This window comes from Netta rufina (genome assembly GCF_964035555.1).
Source record: "Netta rufina genome assembly, chromosome: 2".
Lineage (NCBI taxonomy): Eukaryota > Metazoa > Chordata > Aves > Anseriformes > Anatidae > Netta > Netta rufina.
Window position 1 is genome coordinate 29,047,727 of NC_140124.1, and position 21,175 is coordinate 29,068,901.

General features: G+C 37.3%; 1 protein-coding gene across 1 annotated transcript in view; it reads right to left on the reverse strand.

Moving 5' to 3' along the window:
• The window catches only part of THSD7A (thrombospondin type 1 domain containing 7A), a 286,290-nt gene that overhangs the window by 243,998 nt on the left and 21,117 nt on the right, over positions 1-21,175 (reverse strand). The window contains exons 2-3 of the mRNA XM_084281506.1: positions 4,189-4,352; positions 734-845 (exon numbers count right to left, since the gene is read on the reverse strand). The gene's annotated coding sequence lies outside the window, so the exon portion shown is untranslated. The remainder of the gene's footprint in view (positions 1-733; positions 846-4,188; positions 4,353-21,175) is intronic.

A 21,175-nucleotide genomic window follows, 5' to 3' on the forward strand; every position in this document is an offset into this window, starting at 1 on the left:
TGCTGAAACTGATTTATGCTCAAACTACATATACACATAAGTTGCTGAAGAAAAGAATCACAGAATCACAGAATTTCTAGGTTGGAAGAGACCTCAAGATCATCGAGTCCAACCTCTGACCTAACACTAACAGTCCTCCACTAAACCATAACTCTAAGTTCAACTTCTAAATGTCTTTTAAAGACCTCCAGGGATGGTGACTCTGAAAAAACAGAACAACATTCTTCTGCTGCCATAATTACTTTTTTAGTCAAAGGTAATTTCTCTGAGACAGATTCACTTCTGACAAACTGTGCAGACTCACAATCAATTTTTGACTTGAGACAACCTAAGTGCACAACAGCCAGTTAGCTATTATTGTCTAGGGAACAGTCTTATTTACTCAGACATATTTATAACTGGAACAAAAATATAAACCTAAAACTCTCAACATTTAATTTAGATAAACTGCAGTTTACTGTTATCCTCTTCAGAATCCTGTCAGCTTTCTTAGTCTACCTGTAAGGCTAGACTTACATACCTTATGTAGAATACTGTAACTCTATTCATAAACTTTGTTATGAAAAAATAACTGCTACTGATTTAAAAAAAAAAAAAAAAAAAAAGTTTTAAGTTTTCTGTAGGAAGTATCCAAAACTTGTTACGAGAGAGACCATCTAGTATTCTACATGGAATTCCTCCAGGTCTAAAAATTTAAAAATAAATTTTTAAAAATAAAAGAAGCTAAACATACCTTTCTGCTACAGGATTCATTCTCTGCTGCCGAGGAACTTCACGAATGACATGATTCCACTATAGTCATAAAATCTGGACAGACAACCCCTTGCAGTGAATTTATAAGAAAGCTGTAAATAAGCAGATAAAAGGTCAAAAGGTAAAAATTAAACAAGTTGCCCATACAAGTTGCTCTGATGATTCACTAAGGAGAGGGATGGTGTGTTGTGATGATCTAAACTACGTACAGCAGGCAGTAAATTCAGTATTTATATTTACAAGAACAGATGACAATAAGTTTATTTTAATAGCTCTCCCTCCATTTCCAAGCTTACTTTGCCACACATGACCCTGGATGCTTTCTAATTTCCCTGAATGGCCCAATGTTCAATTTTGCATAGCTTTATCATGTCTGGAAGGTCATTCCACACATTTTTTGTGCGTGTGAAAGACTGCTGCCACGCATCTGTTTTGAACTTTTTTTCCTCCCTTTATTCCATTTATGCCATCTGATCACATTACTTATATCCTTCTCAAAGTTCTAATTTAAGAGGACATTTCTCTGAATCATGATTTAGCCTTGCCCATATGTTTCCAGATGCATTGAAAGAGACTTATTTTCAGTCTGTAGCTATGTTAGCAAATAGAAAAGTTTGTTTAAAAGTTAACAGTCTGTTACCTGTCAGTGATTACTACACCAAATGATTAAGATTAAATCTTTACAGAGGCTTATTAAAATAAAGAAAAAGTGCAGACAAATAAACAGGGCCAGGCAACCAATTGGTACAAATTTAATATATTAAGTATGGCGCATTGCCACCAAATAATGAAAAATGATTCTGCATTCAAACAATGACAAAGTTCCCTTGGCTACCAGAAATATGCCAGCTAAACAGAAATAAATAAATAAATAAATAAATAAATAAATAAATAAATAAAAACATAACTATCAGTACTATCTTTTACTCCATTTACTCTATGTTACTGGTGAGATCTAGTTGCATTTCTTTTGCCAGAGTTTAGGAACACCCTCAGCTTTATTGCTCACGTAACCTCTCTCTTCTCTTTTTCTCTCTGAACACAGAAGAGCATAACATGTTAACTTAAAAAGATGGACCACGATGAAGACAACTTTCTCCTTAGTTGCATCCATCTTTGCTATATTGAGAAAACTCAAGCTTTTGCATCCAGCATTAGGATTATACCTAATCTAATTTGAGATCTATTTTAGTTTGTGCTGTTAAAAAAAAAAAAAAAAAAATCAATGTCAGAAAATTTACATGTAGTCAAAACATTTTGTTATTAGGTTTTAACATAATCTAGATCTTACTATACAAATCATTCCACATATAAGATTTAACATTGTCATTTTATTCTGACTTTCGTAAAAGAACTGCAGTAACAAGATGCAATTGTCTTTTCCTTTGCATCCTCATAGTTTGTTTTTTTTTTTTCTTCTTTCTTTAAGGTATTGAAGAACCATTTGTTCATCTGGTTCATTATACTTACCCAATGAATGACAATAAAACACACACAGGAGATGTGTGTTTTATCTTAATGAAAATTAACCTCAGAGTAGTCTTACTGATATCTTGAGATAAAGGCCACTTAAATATTCTAAATGATTTTTCCACCAAATTGACAATGTCCTCCTCTCACCCACATTATAATAAAATGCCCACAAGCCCTTACCATATAAAACAGTTTTCACTAGAGGATGGATTGCCTATTCTTGACATTTCAAAATTAGTGAGTTTACATCTAAGGATTCAGTAACAGTTCACATTATTCAGTAACTGTTTATGGCTTTTTTTTTTATTATTATTATTTGATAAATGTGAAATAAATATCAACAATTAAAAATTCAGACTCTTGTTCCCTCCTAAGGTCAAAGCAGAAATGTTTTAGATTTCAGCCATAAGGTCAATAAATTCTATCAAGACTCACATGACAGCATTATTTAAAGAAAATTATCCCTAACAAAAGCAGAGAATCGCATTCCTGTGACTCATAAATGTAACCCTCATGTCTTATGTAACTCCAATGATTTAATGTACCCGACAGTTGATGTAGATGTTCTTCCCAACCACTCACCCAATAACTAAACTTTAATTTTTCAAAAAGAAAATGTAGTTCTGAACCTTTCACTAGTAAATAGTGGTGTCACAAATAGAATTCAGAAGAAACGCGTATTCAGTAAAAGGCTGACATTTGGTGTCATTTACAAAAGAATCCGCAACGGATTGTATGAAGCAAACATACAGACACCTGAAATTAATTGCCAAGAACACAAATCCCTCAACTTGCAAACAGAAACCTGAATATTAGAATAATATAAGTACCTTAGTTTCCTATTCTAATATGCAGAAGATCATGAGGTAAAAACAATGTTTAACAAATGCACTTTGACTACATATGATTCCCTGATCAGTGTATTCATTACATTACTTCATTAGATCACAACACTTGTACCAATAATACCATGAATGGTGCATTTTTACATTCTGTATTTTCTGTGTAGATCCCTTAAATACATGTAGACTTAGATCATAACATCTAGAATTTTCACCTTCTGTTCAGTAACATACTGGATCAGGTAATATATTTACACATAGCTAGGCCCTCTTGACAGAAATTATACTTTTCTAACATACATGTGACCACATATGCACACGCATTTTTGACAATATGCTTTTTCCTTTTCCTCTTTTGGGCATAACAGTATTAGAAACGTGTTCATTAATAATAATGAATAATGGCATTGGAAGGATTTCTTCAGATTTATTTATACAACGTGTGGCTTCTTGGACCCAAGTAGGCTTTTGTACAAACATTACTGATACCATATCTAAGCATCTTTAAGTGATGCTGAAACGAAAAATAGTCTGTTTTTTTTAAAACCATTACCAAATATTCTTTGTAGAGATATCTGTTCATCTTAACAGAGAGAAAATGACAGGGAGCAGGGCAGAAGGGTAGGAAGTTAGGTGAATGAGTAAAAGGTAATATTAAAGTGAACACCATGTTACAAGACCTGCAAGGTCCTGATACAATGCTAGTGGAAGCAAACTTGAAAGAAATGAGATTTTGTCTGTGCATGTTCTGTGTTCTTTGCACAGTGGGGAGATTCTATTTCTAGCCTTCATACTGATATTATTTCACCCTTGCCACTCCATAAAGAATTTCCATTTCTATCAGTTACAGCACACTGTACCCTTTGCCTACTTGTTTAAAGAAAATGAATAAAGTACTTTCCCATATGAAAATGAGATCTGCTACCCTTTATTATTATTATTATTTGGAACAGGCAGACGGGCAAACACTGAGGGACACCAGTGTGAAAATTTACTAACATCACCATCCCAATTACTCAAAGGGCCAACATGGATAAATAAAAAAGGCAATCATCTGCCACAGCATTTACTGAGAGAATTTAATGAAACTTTCCTTTTTCTCTGCCTTTGTTATACTTACACAGAATGAAGATATGAAATATTTCAATACCTTTTCATGTCTTCACATCATTAAATTTCAGATGACTATCTAGTCTGCTTTGTATCCAATTTTGTTGCCACTGGCTCCAGGAAAGAGTGAAAACGCTCCTGTGGGACTTCACCTAATGATTCTTTCACATTTTACTGCAGGGATTGAAACAAATGGAAAAACAAAAAATAAAAATAAAAATATATTGGAGATTTTCCTCCATAAAATAACACTCATTGCTTTGCAATTTGAATGTAATTTGGAATGCATCAAGAATTTTGACCATAATTTATATGTGCCAACTATATGTTAATTAATTCTGATGACATTAAAATAATCTCCCATTTTGTTGCTATCGTACACCAAAATATATAAAAAATCAATTCATTCCTACTAGATGTTATTTCAAACTACTTAGAAAAGGATATTACATGATTAAATTTCACAATAATATTCCACAAGGAGAAAGATCTAAACAAGCTCTTCTATAGACCATGAAAAACAGTCACTTGAACTCCCTAAAAAATTAGTTTTCAAATATAAAATGTTGTGCTCTCGATAATAGCTAAAAAAAAAAAATTGTTTTAAAATGTGTAATAGTAAAAATATTAAATGGGGCACCATAATTTATATTTGGATCTCATTTCGTTGTAGATTCAAGTGATTGAACAGATTAACATGACCCACAACTATTTTTATGTTACTTGATGTTTTTAACATCTAACTAAAGAGACAATGAAGGGTTAAATGTTGACATATGGCTAAACTGAGCATTAATTAGCAAAGTACATGTATACACGCAGATACAGCTTAATGAAGCATTCTCCTAACAATACTGTGACCATAACAAGAGCTATTTCTCTTTATTATCATAGACCTACTGTTAGACTGCTGCAAATTTTAACCTCAAACATATTACAAGTGCGGCCATTTCATGGAAGTCCTGGTAGTCACTGCTGTTCAATTCATGTTTGGTCCTGATAGCAATTTAAAACCAAAACAAGTTGCTGCATATCACCCCTAAGATGAGCATGTACTTCAATGAGCCCTTCATATCAAGCACACAAAAAATAGAAATAAAATAAATTAAAATAAATTCATTGTCACTTTTCTTGTTTTTTGATTGACATGTGTGTACAGGGTTTAATGGTTTTTCTGTGCAGAATTGAAAGTATAAAACCTATGTAAACCTGGAAAACATATGCTCATTAAGTGGTAAACTAAAATATTCCAATCCATTATACCCTGGAAACAGAGTAGGCTTTTTAAACAATGTACAGGGATTTAACTACAGAATTCATTAAAATTAATTCAAGTCATACAGCTAAAATTTACTGCCATTGAAAAAGTTATCTTTAAAACAAATCCAATAAAATTTAAGTACAAGCTGTGGTGCCTGAATATTTTAAATATTCGCTGGACATAAAAATTGTTGTGAGGTGACAGCATAAAGCTGAAGGACAAACACAGAGCTCTACAATGTGTGTGTCCAGTAATCATGGCAATACATTATTATGTAAGTTATAAATGTCTAATTACTTGTGTTCTTTTATTCCATTTATTTTGACCACTTAAACTGTCTCTAAAGTGCCTATCTACATTTGCATTTTAATGAATAATAATTGATATTTATTCAGCACATTCTATTTGCATCGCAGAGTTTCATTTAGAGATTAATATTTCTTATTACCTAAAACAAACTATTCATAGATATTCAAGATCTGGGAATTACTAGTGGGTGAGCAAGACACTGTGGGTAGCATTATAATTTGGCCAAGCTGTTGGCTTCAGTTTTAGCTGTTGTGTTGCAGTTACTGTCAGTGGGACACCTGGTCTTTAGGAAGTTACATTGCAGTTCCAGGAAGATGAAAAATTAAAAACACAGCTCACTGAGATGCCTAAAGGAAGATTTCAACTTATGCCATTCTTGCCCGAATAAGGTCTGTAAATCACCCAGGAGAAATGAGTGGTAATCACTGTTTTCCCACAGTAATACTTATCAGAAAGAAAACATCGATCAAAAATGAAAAATATAATTTTACCAAATACCATAAGGCTTATGCAAGTTTGTGAATCAGACTGTCAGTTATATATCATTCATAATTGTGCAAATCCAATGAAGATCAGCAAAAAGATGTAGCATTAATTCCAGATAGTGCTTCCACCTGGGTTAGTTTATTTGATTTCTGGTTTAGACAGTTATAATTCAGTAGGCATTCCAGTGATTTCCTGGGTTTCTCTGGCTCTTTTTTTAGGGTAAAATTAATAAAAAGCAAACTTTACTGCCACAGTAAATATCATTACAAAGTTTGCAGCTGTGAATATTCACAATATAGAGAAACAAATTCACACAAATGCAGAATTGACGTATGGATTTCATATTCATGCCTGGTTCTCTGGCAGATCAGGTTTAAATGTCAGGCTTCTGTGAAGAGACATCCTTTTCTCTAAACACAAACACACTGAAATTAATCTTCTCACTCATGTGTTTTTCTCAGGAAATTCATATTCCAGCATTTTAGAAGGTACAATTATTAGTACTTTCAAAGTATTTTTTGTTCTTTGCTCATATGCTTCACTATTTCCTAGGATAATGTCAAACCTAATCTAAAATAAGCACTTTTGCAATGGGTCACCCTAAATCTAAAAGCTGTCCAGTGAAGGCTGCACACCGAACTGAATCTATCTTCAGATTAATCTTTTCTCATACACATAATCTAAAAACAGACATTATGTGGTAGATGCTTCAACTAGTCTCCTAGGCAATACAGCTTAAGGATGAAGTAAATCAATCTCCAAGTAGACATCCAGAATAAATAAAACACACCCTGAAGTGCTTTTTTGTCCTCTCTGGCTGTAACTGGAGTTTACAGTGCCTAACTCAGCCATGCACACCTACATGTACACCATAGACAGTGAAAACATCTCTCTCTTTATGAAAGATAGTAACAAACATTGTAAACCTTGATAGAAGTAACACAATATTTAAAAACACATGTTGTGAAGACATTCTGCCTTAAGAAGGCTGCAGGCAGAGGAAAGTACCCTAAAGGCTAGAGCCAAAAATGTAATCAAATCAAGATAAGACACTACAAATATTTTTAAGAAACTTGGGAAAGATGAGGAAGGATATTACTATATGATATCCAACAGTATAATCTCTGGGAACAAGGATTATCCAAAAAAGAAAGCTAGGATCAAGCCACGTAATCCCTAGTAAGAGAAAATAATGTCCTCAAACAGCTTGCTCTAGATATCTCCTTTAGAGATACGAACAGAAAAAGTGCAGTGCTCAGAAGATTGCAGGTCAGATTGAACAAGCTCAAAAGCTAGATAAGATATTGGAGCTGATAAGGAGATCCAATACTGTTAAGTATACTATTAAAACAACTCCTAATTTAAAATAGATCTTTGTAACTTCGGTCTATTATTACAAACCTAGATTTTTAACTAAACATGTTTTTTTTTTTTACCCAACCATCACAGAAACACAGAATCATAGAATTTTTTCCTCATCTTTCGTAACTAAGTTCGCCCCCTCCCCACATCCAGTAAAGGCTGGAGATTCTCCTTAGTCCTCTGTTCTGAATTAATGTATTTGTAAAATCATTTTTTGTTGTCTTTGATGGCAGTTGCCAGATTGAGCTCCAGATGAGCTTTGGCCTTCCTAATTTTATCCCTGCACTGCCTCGCAACATCCTTATAGTCCTCCCGAGTGGCCCGCCCTCTTTTCCAAAGATTGTAAACCCTCTTTTTCTCCCTAAGCTCAAGCCACAATTCTCTGTTCAGCCAGGCCGGTCTTCTTCCCTGCCGGCTCGTCTTTGGGCACATGGGGACAGACCGCTCCTGCACCATTAAGATTTCCTTCTTGATGAGCGCCCAGCCTTCCTGGACTCCTCTGCCCTTCAGAACCACCTCCCAAGGGACTCTGCCAACCAGTTCCCTGAACAGTTCAAAGTCGGCCCTCCGGAAGTCCAATACAGCGGTTTTACTGGTCCCCTTCCTGGCTTCTCCAAGAATGGAGAACTCTACCATTTCATGGTCACTCTGCCCAAGACAGTTTCCAACCACCACATCTCCCACCAGTCCTTCTCTGTTTGTGAAGAGAAGGTCTAGCGGGGCACCTCCCCTGGTAGGCTCACTAACCAGCTGCATCAGGAAGCTATCTTCCACGCTCTCCAGAAACCTCCTAGACTGCTTTCTCTGGGCTGTGTTGTGCTTCCAGGACATACATGTATCTGGGAAGTTGAAGTCCCCCACAAGGACAAGCGCTGACGATTTCACAACTTTTGTCAGCTGCCTGTAGAACTCCTCATCAGTCTCCTCGTCCTGGTTCAGTGGTCTATAACAGACCCCCACCAGGATGCTTGCCTTGTTGGCCTTCCCGCTGATCCTAACCCATAGGGACTCAACCTTATCATTCCCAGCCTCAAGTTCCACGACATCCAAACTCTCTCTGATATAGAGAGCCACACCACCACCCCTTCCATGCTGCCTGTCCCTTCTGAAGAGCCTATAGCCAGACATTGCAGCACTCCAGTCCTGAGAGCGGTCCCACCACGTTTCCATGATGGCAACCAAGTTGTAGCCTGCCTGCTGCACGATGGCTTCCAGCTCCTCCTGTTTGTTACCCATGATGCATGCATTAGTGTAGATGCACTTCAGTTGGGCCATTGCCTTCTCTCCCAGCCTTGCCATTGTTCCCCCTGGCACAGCTCTAACAAGCCTTGTTTCAGCCCTGTTCCCCTTCTCACCTAGTTTAAAGCCCTCTCAATGAGCCCAGCCAGCTCCTGGTCCAGGATCCGTTTTCCCCTTAGAGATAGGGACCCATCTGTGGCCATCAGGCCGGGTGCCGAGTAAAGCACCCCATGGTCAAAAAAAAACCACAAAATTTCTGTATTGGCACCAGCCTCTGAGCCACGTGTTTATCAGGTGGGCTTTCTGTGTCCTCTCTGTACCCCTCCCTGCCACCGTAGGGATGGATGAAAACACCACCTGTACTCCCACTCCATCCACTAACCATCCCAGTCCCCTGAAGTCCCGTTTGATAGTCTTCAGGCTTCTCTCTTCAATGTCATCCTCTTTTAATAGTCCAGGCTGTCAGTGATAATAGTCAGAGGGGCGAACCAGGTTGGGAAGCTTTCTGGCAATGTCCCTGACCCTGGCCCCAGGGAGGCAGCAGACTTCCCTACGGGTAGGGTCAGCCTGACAAACAGGACCCTCTGTTCCCCTGAGAAGGGAGTCACCCACAACAGTCACCCTTCTTTCTGTACTGGTGGAGGCAGTCCTGAGGCATGGAATTGGCTTCCTCACCCTAGGCATCCTCCTGGGTAGACTTTCTACCTCTTCCTCAGCTACTGGTCTCTCAAGCTCCAGTGCCTCAAACCTGTTGCATAAGGGCACCTGGGAAGGTGGGGCCAGTGGGGGAGAGCATCGCCTGCAATGTCAAGCAGGGACCTGTTTCCATTCCTCCTCAACTCCTAGGTCCCCTGCCTCTGCCCAACAGCAACAGGGCAGGGGGTCCACCCCCATTTCGGGTGTCTCACCCCGGTGCCTGTCCTTCAGGCCACACAGGGAGTTGCTCCACAAGTGTATCTCGTGCTCATGCTCCCTGATATCCCTCAACCTCTTGACCTCCTCGAGTTATGCCAAGAGGCGGACCAGGTCATCCACCTGCTCGCACCTCACGCACACAGTCTCTTTGCCCCCCCGCAGGTGGCAGCAACAGGCTCAGGCACTCCCTGCACCCGGAGACCTGAACTGCCACAGTTTTGAGCAGGCAGTCGGTCTGGGTGTGTACAGTCTTCTGGAGAACACACTGTGCCTGGTGTACACCATTGTAGCTGAGCTAGCGGTAGACCGCTGTTAGAGGAGGTGTTTGTATGGGCGGGGGGGCACGCCCTGCCCTTCCTGCTCGCCCTGCCTGCGCGAACTGCAGTGCCACTCCCTTCTCACGCACCACGCCCTGTTTGCCGGTTGCGGTCACTCAGGCTCTCCAGGGGCAGCTTTTGAACGGCCGGGCAGGGGGCGCTGCTGGCTCCACCTACGCCTCGTTCTCGCCTCATTCACCTCCTTCGCGAGAGCTGCCGGGTTCTGGCATCTCCCTCGAGTGGGCTCGGTGCCGGAAAAATTAGCCCTGCCTGTCTGATCCCCCACTTCACTGCAGAACGCGTCTGCCCCGAAGCTGATCGCCTCTCAATGACTCAGATGCATCATTCCATCAGACAAAGTGCAACTCAAGAAAGGATCATCGACATCCACTACCCAAGAGATTGCGCTGAGCTCCTACAACCTGCCTGGCAATCCGCTCTGCTAAAGCAAGGTTAAACAAGAAGAGCTATTGTGCTGTGGCTAACTCGGTCAGTATAAGCCTGTTACATTTGGCAAGAAGTATCATAACAGTGAAGGGAGCCTACATCACAGGCCCGTTTTTCACCTGCTTAAAGCTTTTTTGTTGTTGGCTGCAACCTGTATATTTTTCTGGAACTTTCTCTCTTACCTTTCTTGCAGTTTTCCATACTCAACATTTAGTCCAATGAAGAGGCTGAAAATCAAGGAGGTACTGACTTAAAAATATTCACAACGTTTAAGACAGAGGTTACAACACAATTATGCTTTTCTTTTTTTTTTTTTTTTTTTTGTTTGAGAGAGAGAGAGAATTAAAATGAGATAAAAGAAGTAAGATCACAGGATCGCAGTACCCAGCAGATTTAAAGAATAAATGTAATCATTACATAGTATGAAATGGTCTCTGAATTACAAAAAATCTGGAACCTTTTATAAAATTATTACAGTGATACATTGGAGTGTTTCTGATTCAAAATATCAGAGCACTAATATTGAGTGACATCTTTGCCCTTATTCATCTTAATAAATGATTGCGGCATGGAGATACATAGTTCCCCACAGCTGGATCCCTACAGCTTTACACAGTGGTTCTAGGAAAGCAGTATGACTGCTAAGGAGTTTTTAGGATGAGCCTGCAGCAACTTTTAAGGTATGCAGATAACTTTGCTAACACCAGAAAACATGAACATATGATACAGATGATGATGTATGGTCACTTGAAGAGAAATTGGACTTAAGATTAGTAAAGACAAGCCAAATATACCCTTATAAGCTGACAAAAAGAATGGTCTTAAACTAGCCAGCTGAACTTGATAACCATGAATACCAATGATTCTGAACATTTAGATGCAAAAGAGCATTAAGCCTGAAAACACTGATGAAGAAAAACATCACATTTTAGGCTGTTAACAGTACTAAGAAAGACTGATTTCAGACATGCAAGGCTTATATGAAAGTGGGACATGATCACTTCTATGAAAGTGGGACATGATCACTTATCTACAAAGGAAAAAATGCATTTGAAAAACATTAAAATAAAAATAACTAACTAAATGCCACAGGGCTAAAAAGAATACATGCTAGGAAGTATAAACAGAGATGCAGATACAAAGAAAACTGGGCAGACCTCAGTGGGCATGGCAATGTCTACATCCACTAAGTTAACTTAAACATCCTATGGGAGTCTGCCTGTGTAAAATCAATATTAAAAACAAACTGATAAAGACCAAGGGCTATTATTGGAAAAAGTACACATATACAGGATACCAAATGACACTTGAGTGACTTAAGAATGTCCAGGAGCTCTAAGCGCCCAGAAATCTGGCAGGAACCAGAGGAACACTGAAGATGTCTGAAGCAGAAAAGGGGAGTAGTACTGAAAAGACAGAAAATAACCAACATGAAGATAGACAAATTTATGATCATGTGCAGTTCCAATTAAATGCATTTGTGTTTAAAATATGAAGTACTGAAGTCTAGTCTAGAACAGCGCTGAACAGAGAAATTATCTTTATCAAAATCTTATTTGACTGTTTTCAGGAAAGCATAAGAAATAGCAGAAACCATTACTATGAGTTTCCAGATACGGCAGACTTTCTCATGTTTTGTAATGGCACAGATGCATCATTTAAAAACTACAACAATTCACTGTTCCTTTTCCATAACTCTTCTCCCCATGTCACCCCAAAAGAAAAGCCAAACACAGCCTTAACTGCTACTACATGCATCACTTCAAAAAACAAACAAACAAAAAACCATTTCTAAATAAATAGTCAAACAAGTTATACATTGCTTTTACCAAACTGACATTATTGTTCCCATACTTCTTCTTCTACGTGCTGTGATTTTTTTTTTATTTGAAGTTCTGCATATTGTGATGCCTGTTTTGTTGATTGATATTGCTCAAAAACTCTGAGGATTGAAGGACATTAATTAATCTTCATTTAAACAGTTTTTCTTTGTGCTTCATTGTACTTTCTAAGTTGTTACTTGGAAATTCATGCAGCAGAGGCTTGTTCTAGGTAGCACTGAATGGAGAGTTATGATGGCCTGAAGACCTAAGTGAGGAAAGGTTGGTAGTACAGGTCATACCTTCCCTCCAACTTCCACCCAAACTGGCTGAAGAAAGAGGCAGAGGAGGGTTTGAAATAAATAAATCAGATCCATCAAAAGAGTTAATTGCAACTTATATGTTGCTCTAGGCAGCCATTTCTGCTTATGTCACAATTTTAATAAACATACACAAAATGGTTGGGCTGTTTATCAGAATATGTCAGGATTCTTCAGGATATACAGTCATTTCTATCCATCTCTCAAATACAAACTTGCTACATAAATTGACAAATCCAAGTGAACATTTAGGCCAGATACTAGCAAAGTTTGTAAAGATTCTATTTAAAAGAGTCATAAATCTTTACATATTGTTATATTCTCTATATAAAAGTAAATAAAATACAAAACTTTTGCAATGTATAGCTCAAAAACCAGCTACAGCAGTTTGATGTACATCTGGTAGCTGGTTAGTATGGGATATGCAAAAGAAAACAATTACATAAATTGTTATTCAAGGGTCATTTGGCTTTATTGTTCTAGAAATGACTGTTGAAGTTACTAAAAATTGTGACAGCACCCTGCAATCTGTGTAAATGCTAAAGCCAAATAAATAGCTATGAGACACTGGTGAATGATTTTTCTAGCAAAGCAAAATGCTATAAAAAGACAATGCAAGAACATTTTTTTTATTTTTATTTTTTTATTATTTTTTAATTATTTTTATTTTTTAATTTCTAAAATTGTCTCGTAATTCCTGGAGCCAGATGAGCCAAGACAGGGTGTAAATAAAGCCAAATAAAGCCCAAATCATACCTAATGTCACTGTGATTGACCACTCCAGGGGAAAAGAAAAAAAAAAAACACAACCCTTCAGCAGAAAGAGATGGTGTGTTATCTGAGCTTCACAGCAAAAGCCCTTCTGAAGCATGATTAGGACACACAATACACACTCATCACAGAGTGTGTCAAGTCCTATATCCTATACATCCACCTCAGTGCACCTTTCCTAGAGATAAATGATTTCTAATTCACTGAAGAGGAATCCTTTACCACAGAGAAGATAGGCTGAAAATACTGAGCATGTACGTTTCTTTGCAACACAACCAGGACTTCCAAGCTACTTCTTTATTTAATATCAGGAACCCCAGCCAAATATTTCATTGCATCTAACAGATACAGGTCTGTATGTATATTATATCTAACATATGCTTAGATACATACATATACACAAGTGTGAATATCGTTTGTAAGTAATTTTTACCTATACCTTGCATATTTAAAAAGGTCAAGTCTTCAGCCTTGATCTGGAAATAAACATTCCACAAAATCCATAGAAGACTGACCAGAATGTCTCCCAAGGGTGTCTAAGGTTCCCAAGAGCCTATTTTGGTTTGAACATCGTTGCTCTCAATTTTATTTGAAACTGAAAGTTTGCCCTTTTTCTATGAAAGCTACACATATGTCCCCAAAGGGACATTTTTTCCCAGTACTGTCAGGCAAGCAGACTGCAGCGAAACTTGAGAAGGAAGGTGTGCTCCCAAAATGTGGTAGATAGATTGTTCCATTGGGATTATCAGCATTTTCAGTGCAGAGCCAGCTCAAAGCTCATGCTTGTTTTAATTGAGAATTGAGAAGACAAAAGCGTAGGCCTGTGATAGTAAGTACATACAATATCCCTGGAAATAATGAAGTCTCAGAAAACATTTAGCAATTTCAAGTAAATAAAAAGTAGGCATTCCGTGACAACAGTCACGTAATGCTTCACATTCTTAGATTAGGAACTTCCGTAAGAAATATTATATAAAGGGACAGACGTATATAACATTAAAGCACAACAAAAAATAAATCTAATAATACACATTTACATCTAAAACTATGTAGTACTGGCATAGTATTAGGGGAAAAAAAAAGAAAAAAAAAAAGGCAACAACAACAAAAGTAGCTTGAAAGACTCATATTATTACTCCAAAATTTGGGTCAGAGAATGCTACCATCTCCAGTAGATCCACAATTTTTAGTTTCTTTAACTTCCAATTCCAGCAATAGAGGTTCCAACCAACATCAACTTAAAATGCAAAGAATTAGAATGTATTTTTTCTTTTGTCAGAGCATAAATTCAGGCCAAAGGTCGTCATTTTTCCTCCCTAGGGAAGGTTTAGTAATGCTTATTGTCCCATTTTATCAAATTTAGCCCACAGCAATTTGCTTCTATTATGGTGCATACCTAATATTGCTCACATATTCAGCCTAGATTATTTACTTTACTGGAACTCCTTTCAAGAATTAACTGATTAATATGAGCACACAGTCTTAACTGTGGCTACAGAATTAACATACTCACCAAACAAATTCTCCTAGCAAGAGATTTTGTTGTTGTTGTTGGGCATACAAAGGCCTTTAAAACAATTCACCACACATTAAAAAAAGAGTAAAACAATGATAATTTTCATCACACACCCTCGTGATTTTAGGAAAGGAGTGAATAATATTAGACTATTATTCTCAATAAAAGAATATATGCTAACAGAGCATACTAAACAATTTCTGATCTCTACTGCTGAGTGCACTGAAGCTGACTGAACAACCCCAGATGTACAGTTTGGCTCATGGAGGTTATTCGCACTGCTAACTGAGATATATAACTCTGGCTTGCACCCTAGAGGAATCTACCTCCATTAAAAATTAGGGCTTTAGCTATTAATGTACTGCTTGAAGTAAATGTGAGATGTAGGAGAGGTAAATAGCTCCCAAAACCACTCTGAAAAAAAAACTATTATTTGAGGTTTGCTATAATCAGAGAAAACAAAAACTACTAGCCAATGTGGACTTAAACAGGACTGTACAATTTGTGGTGAAATGGAACTTCAAATGAAAACATTAACTTAAATGAGAGGACAGAATTTTGGGCTTTTATCTACTTTTTCTTTTATTTCACATGAATAACTGTAATTTCTATTCTTAACTCCTATACTAGTAATTTCTAACACCATAAAGTGACACACATCATGTTTCCACAAATAGTTCAGAGATAAATTTTATTTACAGATAACAATTCACTAATTTCTTATAAGATAGGAATCTTGCATTCATGCAAATAATCTAAAAGACAGAAACAGTAAATTCTGTCTTGTGAAATGTAATATAGAAATATGGTATTAATTTGTCACGGGAATTAGCACGGCCCTAGACTTCTTTTGTCAAAATGCCTTGAGTTACACAGAAAACTCCAGGCAATTTTCAAATACCCTGGAGCACAACTGTATCCTTGTATTACTTCTCCATTAATTGGAATCGTTAGTGAAGACAAATTCATCATATGCATCTAAAATCAGATTTTAAATAGTAAAAGTATACAATATCATAATTTACTTAAAAAAACAAACAAACAAACAAACAAACAAAACCAAAAACAACAACATAGGCTTTACTTCAAACTTTAAACTACACAAAACAGACTACCTACCTTCACAAACGCACACAGTCCATTTACACAAAATGCTACATTATTTTAAGGTACAATGTTTATTTCTTAATTAAATATTTAAATTTATTTTAATTCCAAATCAACTTTCTTACCATTCTTCAGTCAAGTGATGACAACCAAGTAACAATCTTTCTTTGAGTTACTGTACCAGTGGCACGTTTCACTACATACAGTGTACTGAATTAAATTCTACCATGCTCCCATAATGTTGATCAAGGAAGGAATAACTACCAAGTCTAGCCACATAATGCAGTTCCTTCTGATTATTTAGGGCTTAATACATCATTCACATAACCATGTTATCTGACATTCAGGGAAGGAAAGGCAACACAGATAACCAATACTTTCAATTCAGCAATGTGTTCATGTGCGTGGATCCATGGCAGTCCAATAGAGGGGCAGGGGGACCCGGAGCAAGGACTGGGTCCAGGAACAGATGGCTTGGGCCCAGCATGATGAAATCAAAGGAAGCCCATGGCTGCTGAGATCAATGGCACTACTGTTGTACATTTGAGGAAGGTTGCCGGGACAATTGCAGCTGGGAACAGCTGAGAGGCAATAACATGGCTTTTGACAGTCACCAGTGCCTTGGTCCTTGTTCAGTGTTGCCAGATGAAGCCTCTTGCTGCCACATTGCCCCAGCCTGGATCAAGTGGCTTCCTGCAACTACATTCATGGTCACACATGGATGGATGGCTGGAGCAGGCACCACTGAACAGACTAAACAATAATTTAAAAAGTACTGAGGACTTGTTGAACAAGCATGCCAAGTAGAAATAATCTTTGTCAAGTTATTCCTGGGTTACATCCAGCAAAATATGCATCAGGGGTGGTCTGTTTATCACACGACCAAACAGCATCACAATTCACGAATTCATTACTAGCACAAAGCTGCACACAAACTTTTTATCTTCACTTGAGTTTTGTGATGTTGAGGCATAGAATAGGGATGTAAGAAATACACACACAAAACCCTTGTCAGCATAAGAATCATAAAACAATTTATCCTTGCTTATTTTGGTTTTAGTCACTCTAATGAGCACACTATTCTCTTCAAACCGGCAAAGCTTCTTGCCTTAATGAAAACCCAATATTTCTCAGCTGGCACCAGGTAACTTGCTAAACACCCAAAAAGGGTATCTACTGAACAGCATGTAATAATTAAGTCACTCATTGATCCAGTGAGCACAAAACTGTGCTGAATGTAATGCTGTACAGCCAATACCTTTAATGAACACTTAAAATGATAACATTACTCTAAATTAAACAAAAATTGAGCTAACAGCCTGACTGTCTTGTTCTATGTATTTAGTGTTTCCTTTGGAAGGCTTAATTTCAAATTACCTTGATTATATACATACATGTAATTACTATTATTTGGCGATATTATTGATGCAGGTGCCAGCAACATGAAACAAGCTGTGCTAAAATATAAACCAGATCTCTGTATAGAAGTTACAGAAGCTTATCAGTCAGCATCACAAAACTGGTTTCATATTTCTGCCTTGGACTCTGGAAACCTTAACCATTCCATTTCTGTTTATAATGGTGTCTTCCACAAATAGCTCAATCCAGACTCAGAACAGGTATCTGTAGAAATGTTAAACTACACTTGCTGTTCTGAAACATTTAGGAAATGAGAAAACATCTTTTTAAATATGAAATTAATCCCTGAGAAAGAGAAGCCAGCTCTTGTCTCAAGTATCTAAGCACAACACATTAACTTGTATGCATGTAATGCTAGTACGAAGGACTACTGCAATCAGAATTGAGATCAATGAAAACAGCCTTTCACAATTGCACTCAGCAGGATGAAAGATCAAAACACTAACAGAAGATGCCAAAGCCAAAACTCAGGACACCAGTAACATGACCTTCATGAGATAATTTGATCTATGGCAACTTGAACACAGGAGATGGACACATCCTGTGACACTGGAAAACATAGCTAAGCTTTTTGTGTGGTACTTGTGCAGTATACTGATCATTGGTGCCACTAGGTATTAATATGAAAGCAGAGATATGAACTTTGCAATCAAGTTGTTTTTATTGGGTTTAAAACCTTGAGCAAAAAGGTTTGAGAATACAGATTGGCTCTAATGAATTGAATATTTGAATTATCAGTTGGGAGAAATATTCTTATGTCTTCATCTAATTACAACAGCTAAAAAAAAAAAATAAAAAAATAAATCTGAATACTTCCATCAACTTTTTCATGCTATGCAATACTTTCCTGTCCAAGTAGAGATGAGTCTTCTGCTTTTATAAACTGCATGGTACAATTTGGAAATTTAAGTTTCTAAATCAAACTACTTGACAAATTATTGGTCTCTCATCAGTCTTGTGCATGACAGAAAATATACAAATCACAGAATCACACAGAATCACAGAATTTTTCTAGGTTGGAATGTTTCAACATGACACTGCATCCCTTTTTAAAAGGATATTACATTGAGATTTTTGAAAGGTCATAATTCTTGACTACTATGAAGTTGGATAGAATGGGGAAAAAAAAATCTATTTTATGCATCTGTAACAATTAAGAGATTAATTTACAATCTTATGATTTTGATCACGGTTAGGATCCCTCATGAAGTAAATCCACAATGTAAGATATCTAAGATTTCTCCAAGAGCTACCTTACATGTGAAGCCCAAATAGGACCAAATCCTACTGAATGCCACAGTAGTTGGAGTATAGTGTTACTGATTTTGATAAATATGATAAGATACAGATAAATATGATAAATATGATATCTTTCATGATAAATATGAAAGATACAGAAAGTGTTATATAAAGAATAAATATAAGTATTTAAGATCAAATTAAATATAGCAAAAAATACTGAAAATTGGAGTTTGATCCAAGTTGTAGATTTTTTTTTCATAACAGACTGAAAGAAAACTGCTATATAACTAACACACTCCTACTGAATCTATTTAAACAGTAATGAAATAAAATACATGTTATTGTAGGGCAAAATTGATAATAACACAGCTTTAGCATGAGAACATTTTCTAGCAGGTAAAGTGTAATCTAAATCAGCTTTCATAAAATTGTGGCTGTGTCTCAGTGCCATAAGCCCAAGTAAGAAGCTGCCTCCCAACACTGGCAGCTTCGTGGCTGCAGCCCCTCCAGGCACTTCCAGCTGCTTTGGCCAGGCAGGTCCTGCACAGCTTTTGCATTTTACACTGTCTTTAAGGGTGTAGCAAAAACACAACTACCAAAATTCAAACCTGGGATGATTTTTATGAACTGCCATTGTACCTATATACCACTGCAGAAAGGTCTTTGAAAGGTCTACATGCATTTAAATTTTCAAACTGTCAGCAGTCTTTCTATTACAAATATCCACTGAAACAGTCTTTGTGTAAAAGCTATAAATGTTTAATCTTAAATTACAGCTGGATAATTCATTTTGCACTTTGATCTCACTCTCGTGGTATTAGGCATTTCCAGTGAAATATTACTACCTTCTTAATAAAAGCAAGCTTCAAACCATTTTAAGCCATCTCAGTTTCCACTGAAGTTTAGCTGCATTCTATGAAATAAGCCAGACTGCAATAAAATAAAAGTCAAGACACATTATTGCCTTTTTATGGAGAAAAACAGACTATAAGCAGGAATCTAATTATATGGTTTTAACTGAATGTAAGTATTGAATAGTACTAAAAGGATAAAACAATCTACCCATTTGGACGTCTGGACTATCTCCTGTAGAAATTCCCTCTGAGGCTTACTCCAATCTTTTGCAATTCATTTTAGAAGCCCAGTTCATAGTGCGCAACTTGCCATTAAAGTTTAAGTATCACTTTTGAGAAAAGCTCTTTGATACATGATATACAGTCTCTCAAAGCCTATTTGACAGGGTTCTGAAAGAGATTAAAACTAGCAGTAGTTTATACTGCTGCTCCGATCATAGCCCATGAATGCAGAAAACTATTTTTAGGAGCAAGCAGAAAATCTCAAGGCATAGGAAGGCTGTGTTCTGCACCCCAACTCCCAAGCAACACCAAAGCTTTGTTGCCTTATCAAGAGACAACCGAGAGAGGGAGACTATAGTTTCTCTTCAGTTTTTCATCTCCTTGGAAAACAAGAGCCTCTCACCTTGCTCCTGTGCTGCAGGAGAAGCAGTAAGTCCCGCTTTCCAGATCTCCTGCTTGTCTCTGCCCTGGTCAGCATCTCCAACTGTCCTTACACTTCAGCTCATGAGTGTGAGATGTTGCCTCTCTCCTCCAGGGGCCAGCCAGGGCTTTAGCCCACTGCAGAGGAAGGCTTTGCTTTCTGAATTTTGAAATGCAGAATGTGAAACCTTGACTTGAGGACACCTCTTCTAGCACTAGCGGATGTCTTTTTTTTTTTTTTTTTTTTTTCTCCCTGCTAAACAGCCCATGCAATTCCCTGGTTTTAGAAAACATTTCAGCATTTCAGGAATCATATTTGGGCACAGTGGGCAATACGTAGTTTTCGTACTGAATTATTAAAGATCCTTTATAGCAGATAGATAATACGGAGTAGAGAATATGTAAACTCAGGCCCAAATTACAGCAATGTGAGTTTCTTTGCAACCTGTGACACACCCCTACATCTCTCTGATATGCTGTGCTGTCAGAAACTCGTAGGGAAAATGGCACAGTCATCCTCCAAAACCCCAAAGGTGATTAAACGCCCTGTGCTTCTGCAGAAATCTCAATACTCCTCAACATTACTTCAGTCTTGCTTCACACATGAAAAAAGGTTCAGAGCAACACACGTGCGATCACTTCTGCCCATGTGGAGTATGGCAGAGTGACTACAGATGTGGTGCAAGGACATACTAACAAAACGGCACAGATACACACTGAAATTCAGCTCTAAAGCTTACATTTATTTGGTTAATATTTTCAGCTCTACTACATATGCTTAAATAAGAAACGTTGGTTAGGAAATAACACTTTTCTATCTAAGACATAAAATAGGCTCATGTACTTTGCTCACTATATATTGTATATGTTGAGATAAATTCTCAATGATAAAAACTCAATCAATTGAATAAATGTTATACTATTATTTATGTTCTGATTGAAATGTTCCACAACATATTTCTGCTTCTAT